Genomic DNA, 7913 nt, shown 5'->3' with positions numbered 1-7913 from the left:
GGGCCCGGGGACCAGCCGCGCCGGCCGGGCTCAATGCGGCTTTTCTCCGGAGGGCTGCTACACCCAAACTGCAGCGCTGGGCGACTCCGGCCGCGGGCCCCCTTTTTCTTTAGTTTCATACGGTGGGTTTTCCTTTATGTGTTTAACCTCAGGTAGGCTGCTTTCTGTTCTAATATAAAAAGAAAATTACTTTCCCCCCCCTTATTTAAGAGCAGTAAAACCAGATCCGCAGCTCATCAGCTCTCCTATGTAAGGCGGCACATTTTACCTGCATTTTTAAGAGGCCTTTCAGAGAGCATGAATAGATTTGGAAGTAGCAATAGCTTTGAAATGTTTCTTGCTAAGGAAACTGAACGTGGGCTGGCACACGAGGAGGACAGAGCCTGGTATCTCTGGGTTAATTCCTGTTTGGAGGGTGGCCCCTTTTTCTCTTGAAGGGTGGCGTAACCCAACTACTGCACCTCAGCCCTGTTATTATTAACAGTGTTTTGAGAAGGCGTCTCTTAAGTACGCTATCGATTCTTGGACCAAGGGGGAAAAATCCAGATGTAACAGGGGAGGGATGGTGAGGGAGGGTGCAGTCTCCTCCGCTGGGAGCCAAAGCTGGATTGCTCCTGCAGTACAGCTCCTGGTGACTCAAATGCGATGGGTTTGTCTGCTCCCTGATGCGTGGGTCTGCCTCGCTGTAGCTGTCCCAATAACATCGTGTCTGGCGCTGCTGAACTGTTATGTCTCTGAACACTGTGTCTCTGGCCCACAAGGTAAAAGCAGTGATTACAGTACAATACATCACAGTTGTTCTCAACTTCAAAGTGAAAATGCTTAGTAGCAGCAGGCTGCCTTAGGAAAAAAAAGAATAGGGAAACACTCCTTTCTAGCAAGGGAGATGTACTAACTGGCTTTTCCTGTCTCTCAGCTTTGATTTCCCCCACTCCAGTGGTTGCTGGCTTCTAAAAACCTCTGTGCAGTGCTGCCCGTTGAAGGCAATCCAGCAGATCAGTCCCAAGTTTGTGGGAAAAGGCTGCAAGAACTACACTGGCAAAAAGGAAAAAAAAAAAACAAAACAAAACAAAAGCAAGCTTACTCAAGGAGAAGCAACAGGGAAAAAAGACTTGGGGCTTGTGCACACAGACCCTCAAATTCCCATTTGCTGCATCTGCAAGGCAGGGTGCAGTGGGGCCATCTGCCTAGTGATGATGTCCTGTGCCGGGCGATGCGAGAGCCACAGCACGCCCTGGGAAAGCAGTGGTGGGGCTGGGTTTGCTCAGCTAAGGGCTTGTCTCCAGCTAAAATCCAGCCCAGGGGCTGCCATGCTGTGTCGGTGTGTTGGCTCTGGGTGAAAACAAAGCGCTCCGAGATGGAAAGCGAAGGTGGCACCTTTCCCATTGGGAAAGTGGGAAATACAACCGACTTGCCTTCACACCACTTGAGGGTTGTTGTCCTAACACACCCCTTTGGCAGCACACCATCCTGAAGATAACAGGCCTTTTGCTTTCCAAGGCCCCCCAGCTCCTCCCACGACTGCTTTTGAGCCCAAGATGGGGAAACAGACTCTTCAGTCCCCCCCATTCTTCAATGTACCAGTGCAGTCAGGCTGTGGGAAGAAGGGATCCTGTTTGTAGCTTGCCACAACTTGTTGTGTTGTGTGATGCCCTGGGAAAGCTGGCATCCGAAGAGGCCAACCTTTCTGAAGAGCTGGGGGGAGTGCTTGGCTGGTATTTCTTAAAGGCAAATTAGTGAGAACTCAAATGGAAAGGGTGACTGCTGTTCCCTGGTGAGTAGAAGAGGCTTGAGCAAGTTTAGGTACTGAAGTAGGAGGTAGAAACCTGAGTGCTTTCCTGGTTTTGCCTCTTAAAAGAAACCTGGACTGTGTTGGGAGCAAAGCTGGGGAGCCGCAGAGGTCCTGGGCAGGCTGTGGTGCTGCAGCCTGTATGAGGACAGTGCCAGCTGCATGCCGGCGGTTTTGTATCGGCTCAGCTGGGACAGGCTCTCCACAAAAGCTTGCTGGGAGGCAGCATTTCCCCCAGTGTCCCCTGAAATCCAAGCACTGTGCAGCCCAGGCAAAGCTTGCTGCAGTCTCCTGATGTGGAGGAGATGAGATGGCATTAAGACCCCCTCCTGTGCCAAAGCCAGAGAGGACTGCAACTGCCTTACTTCCTCAGAGGGATTCCCAATGGTGGTTGTAGGATTTTCTTTCATCCTGTATGCTTTCAAGTGTTCTGCTAAAGTTCTAGTGTCCTTATCCCCATGGTCTTTGTGCTAACAGCTTCTTCCCTGCCTCCTGCAAGAGATTCCTGACTACCAAGGACTGCAGCATGCAAGGCAGGCAGCCAGGCTGCGGGCTGGAGGAAAGGTCAGAAAACTGACTACTGAGATGAGCTGGAAAGTGTTGGGCTACCTCCTTACGCTTCTCACGTGTCCTCACTCAAGCTTAGCTCTTGGGACCTTGCAGCTCTGCTGGCAGTGCTGGAATGGCTCACTCCCAGCAGCAGAGGAAGGATCTGGTGCTGGGGTGGCTGCAAGGGTGGGGAGAGCTCTTTGAACTTGGGCTGAAGCATTAATTGCTTGTCTGCACGTGCAGCACAGCGAGGTGCCGATTGCTACCTTCCAACAGGAGGCTGGAAGAAAAGACAAATTTAGAAAGGGCTGGATGCTTTCATTGGCTGCCTGGCCCTCAAACTAGTGAGGGCTGAATATGGTGCCTCTGTGGCCCAGTGGCTGAATCATTTGGGCCTTGAGTTAGCAGATAAAGTTGGAAATGTCTGTTTGAACATGCAGCCTGAGAGTTTCCAGGCTGCAGAGCGCTAAAGTTGCAGCGTGTGTTGAGCCAGGTGTATTCTTTGCTGTTAATCCATTAGGCACTTCTGCTTTCAACACCAAAAATGCCATCTGAGGCTGAGTTGGCTGCCTAGGAGAGTGAGGTGGCTGGAGAAGGCTGCTATTCCCCAGCCAGGGTGGGACAGACAGCGTGTTGGTCCCCAGGGAAGCAGTGGCCCCAGCTGCAGCGCATCTCCGCAGGAGGCAGTTCCCTCTCTGCATGCAGCTTCTTGCATGGCAGAGCTCAGTCCCTGACACTACCAAGGGCTGAGGTCCCACCCAGCAGCCTGGGGATCATTGCCACCACATCACCACCTGAATGCCGGGTGAAGAAGCCCAGGAAAGACCCGGCAGTGACTTGGGGGAGAGCCACGAGAGGGGGACTAGCAGAGATTGCAGCAGTCCTGTGTAGGTTCAGCACCATTTCCTGGTGACGTTTGCTCCGTGGCTGGCAGGAGCCCTGAATCACAAGGTCTGACTTGTTAAACACTGGTGTCAACGTGTGCTAGAGACTCGTCAAACTTTCTAGTAGAACATGATTCTATGCCAGCCCCTGATCAGACTGATACACAGGACGTTTTGATGGGTCAGCCCTTTCCTGTAACTGACTGAATATGTGCGAGTTCGTTATGGAGCCTGCTCACCATAGTCCCGTGGGCTCGGCCAGCTCCAGGCTATGGAGTTTGCAGCAGGGGCTCGAGAAAAATATCCTGTGTCTAAAACGGGTGGATTGGGAGGGATTGTGTCAGGGCGCTTGTTTTCCTCCCCGTGCTTAATCTGTGCCCAGATCCTCTGTGTTTGCATCTGCATGTTTATGCTCCGGCTCGGGGCTGCTGATCACACGCACAGAGCGTCCCAGGGTGACTGAACAGAAACCCGACTATCCCAGTCCCAGACGGGTTGGCCTGTGGCTCAAAAAGGGAAAGGCAGGAATGGTGAACCTGCCTGGGAAAGCTCTGGGTGGAGGCCCAAGCTTTTGGTACGAGAATAGCAAGTTTCCAGTCCCAGTGCTGCCATACGGATGTGCTCCATTATGACTGGGAAGGGTTGTGTGGGTCATGAACTAGCTCTCTGCAGTCACAGGCAGACACTTAATAGATGCTCTGGGACCCTTCCCAATTTTCCGTCTATCCTATGTGTCGCCCCAGTCCACCAGGCATTTCCTAATAGTCTGTAATTAACATAACCTTACAAGAAAAGACCAAAATCCGTAACTGGTGTGCTGCAGGAGGTCAGCTGGGGAGAAGGGCAGCATTACCATGGCTCCTGATTTCAGCAACCCAACTGAGTAAAAGTCCTCTGTGATGCCTATGAAAGGAACCACACTGCAGGGGACATCAGAGAAACATGAGGCATCCCAGCGGTTCCTGGTGTGATCGTAGAGAAAATCCTGCCAGATACCAAAACTGGAGACTGCTTCATCCACAAGCATGTGATGAGGACACCCAAACCAGGCTCCTGTGGATGCAAAGCCATCGACAGCCCCTGCCAGGCCAGCTCACATCCAGATCCTACAGAATGGGTGTTATGGTGGTGGTGTCTATAGAGATAACATTTGGGCTTCTCTCCCTGGTGGGGTGGGACTGCTGCAGCCTGTCCTTGCTCCTGACTGGTAGCATTTGCTGTGGGCCAAGGGCATTGCTCCGGTGGGGAGGACTTTCCTCATGGTGAGCAGTGTCTAGGCTGAGGGCGAGGAGCCTGCAGCAGTGGCAGAAGTCTGTGCCTCTCTTCCTTCCACACTGGAGCCCAGCATGTGGGTCTCCTGCTCAGTCTTGCTTCTGGCACAGCCCTTCTCCCTTTACTTGCTCCTGAGGGGACCGTCGGCCTCAGTATTTCTTCAGGGCTGGACCGCTTTATCTCTGCTGTATGTCAGTTTTGCTCGGTGTCTAGTCCAGTCCTTGGGAGGTCCTCCCTGCTGCTTTATTGGGAGCCAAGTGAGCAGTTCAATGTAGACATCCCTCTGCAGTGCCAGGCTCCCCAGGGATGGGCAGACTGTTCTCAGTGAGTTTTAGTATATCTGCATGCACAAGACTTACGGGTTGCTGCTTACCAGCAAGGGGAAGAAGCACACACCACTGCCCCGTCTGCTGCAGCAAACCTGGGGCTGAAAGCATCAGCCAAGTCCTCCCTGGTGCCTTCACGTGGTGGTGAACTGTGGCAGTGTCTGCCAGCTTTCTCACTGAAGTCATAATTCACTGGCTGATCAGAGCTACCCAAGAGGGATTGTGGGATAATCTGCATAATAATATTGGAGAATTAGTCAACTCTTGAAGAATAGCTGAGCAGCTGGCTATAGGCCATGAGTGAATACGAATTAAATATGTAATGTAATTAATACCTTTCAAATAAGTGTAAGGGGTGGGGCTCTGAACACCCACTTGGAGATTCTTCCCCCGTGCACCACCTCTCTCCTTTTGGGAAGATATGCTGGAGTTCTTCCCCAGGTGCCCTCTGTATCTTCCTCTTCCAGCAGAATAAAGCTGTCCTTATTCCTTAAACACTGGTTATGTGTGTGCTTGGTTCAGAGAAGGGATCCTGCAAGGGGAGCTGCAGTTGCTTCTGCTCAGTAATAACACCTCTGAGCTTACTTCTTGTGCTGTCATGTGTAGATGCCTCCCTCTCAACCGTCTTTGTGTGGTGTGGGTTGATTTGCACTGGGTTCCCAGGGAGCAAAGTCTGGGGGAGTGCAGCTCAGTGGATTGCAGCCAGTTCGCTCAAACCTGGAGCTGAGTTCCCTTCGCTGCAGTGTGTGGAAAGTCAGGAACGATGGCAGAGAGACCTCCGTGCTCGGGAAGTCCTGCATCGGTTTCATGTGGCTAACATGGCAAAGCTCTGCTTGGCAACCATGGAGGCTCAGAGGCTGCTATATCCTGGCTATATTTAGTTTTAGACAAGTTCTGGAGGAGGGGAAGGCTCTTGCTTGAGAAAGCATCCTGTTTCCAGGAGTGTGCTTTGGCTGAACAACCATCAGTGTTCGGTTTGGGTCCTGGTGAAGTATGTATAGACCATGTAGACTTGGGGAAGAGGCCAAGTGGAGGCAAGGACCCCTGTTGTGCCTCTCATCTTCCTGCAGATGAGATGTGTCACGCAGGGCAGAGCTAGGGATGGGGCTGAAATCCCAGAGTTTCTGAGTTGGGATTCATCTATAGCATCATACCATCTTCCTCAAGACGTCCTTCGTTTGCCTCGGCAGTCCTACACTTCTCAGAGAAGAAACAATTGTTGTCTTCTCCCCTGGGAGAAGCAGTTAGGAATTGGGAAAGGGAGGAATCTGAGCCCAGGTTGTCACTTCAAGCGGGTGTTTGTGTCAGCACCACGTGTCCCCTGGGTTACTGTGCATCCAGGCTGGTTGCACCCAGGCGTGGTACTTTGCAATAATGCTTTGGTCTTGGTCTTTCTGGGCGTCTGCAGGCTTCCACAGAGCCTCACTGCTACCATTTCCAGTCATTATAATTATTATTGGATTTTTCACACTTCTGGTTAACATCAGTCACACATATGTATGCAGTGCTGGTTTGGGAGAAGGGGGTTTAAGCAAGGGACTTGCATCACTCTTCTGGAGGGATGCTTCCTGAGGCTGAGAGTTTCTGTTCCCACTGAGCAAGGGAATCTGTAACCTCTGTGTTTCTGGTTTTAGTTCCTCCTTAACACAGGGTGTTTCTTGGCCAAGGGGAGAAACTGCCTGTGCAGCTGTAGGACATATTCAGGCTGGCATCGGGGAATGCTCCTGACAAACCAGTCTTGTTTCCATCACAGATGATTATGAAGAAAGGGAAAACCCTCACTTACACCTCACTGAGGTTTGCTGCCCCAATAAGGGGAGCTGAATGCAGCCCTTGGGTTGGAGGAACATGCCATGTTCCCCACTGTCCCCGTGTCCTGCTGCACTTATGCAGGTATAATGTGTGAGCCATGCCCTGGCCCACACCTTCTGCTGGACCAGGACAACATATGTGCTGCTTCCGAGAGCTGACCCACCATCCCTGCCCACCCAGGCAACACAGCATGGTGAACCTGAGCTCAGGCACGAGTAGGATGTCCTTGTGATCATCTTTCTCTACCACTTCTCATAGATCTCCGAAGCACACCAGAGAACAGGGAAGGGTCCATAAAATTTACATGGATGCTTTTGGAAGAGGCATTTGCCAACCCAGAGCACTGGATGGTAAATGCAGCCAGGATACGCTCTGGTCCATATCATGGGCCCCGATGGGAGGACGTGTTCCTGTCTCCAGCTGCCAAAGGCTACTTTCTCCTTGGGTTTTTCTCACCATCAAGTGCCTCAGCTTGTGGGGTATGGAACAGGAGGGTGATTTTCAGAGTTGATAGGGACTCCTTTCTCCACTTTCCAGGATCAGGAGACCAGAAGTTAGTGTGCATAAGGACTGGCAGGAACCGTCTAAAGCCGTCAGTTTTATTTTCCGTGTGGTGAGGTCCAAGGGGAGAGTGTGAGTGCAATTGGTGTGTTGTTTTCACTGATCCAAAGTAAAGGAGCCCTGCTCCCTCCCTCAGGGTGAGGAAAGTTGTGGAGCTTGCTGCTCTGCAGGCTGGGGATCTGTCTGGGTAGCTATACTGGAAGGTGGTTGATTCCTAATTGCAAAGGGTCTGGGAAGTTTGGTGTCCTCAGCATCTGTGGTGAAAGCTGAACCCTACTGAGCTGCATCTCCTCGCTGCACGGGCAGTGTGAAAAGACAGCAGTGGCCGGGGGAGGGAGTAGGGAGGAAGAGTGGAGGAGAGGCACAGTGCACACCCTGTTTTTGCGAAAACTATGGGATACAGCTGGATAAGCAAAAGGGCTGATGCAGGCTGGAGAAGTACGTGGGGAGCAGGAAAAAGAGGAAATGGAGAATGGGCTTTGGCTTTGTGTCTGCTTGTGCTGAAGGGCGAGGGACTGGCACCGGCTCGCGGTGCTTTGTTCTGGGTGGTGGCAGCTCGCTGCAGGGCAGGGCTGCCAGCCTCTCTCGGGAAGCACGACTTGCCAGCTGTGACAGGCGGGAGAAGAAGGTGAGATGCTCAGGGAGACCCCGTAGCTGGCCTGGGGCCGCAAGGACGGCTGTGGGGCAGCCTGGGCCGGTTGGCACCGCAGCAGGGCCGGG

This window comes from Merops nubicus, unplaced genomic scaffold, assembly GCF_000691845.1.
Source record: "Merops nubicus isolate BGI_N331 unplaced genomic scaffold, ASM69184v1 scaffold14879, whole genome shotgun sequence".
NCBI classification, from domain to species: domain Eukaryota; kingdom Metazoa; phylum Chordata; class Aves; order Coraciiformes; family Meropidae; genus Merops; species Merops nubicus.
This window is presented reverse-complemented; position numbering follows the sequence as displayed.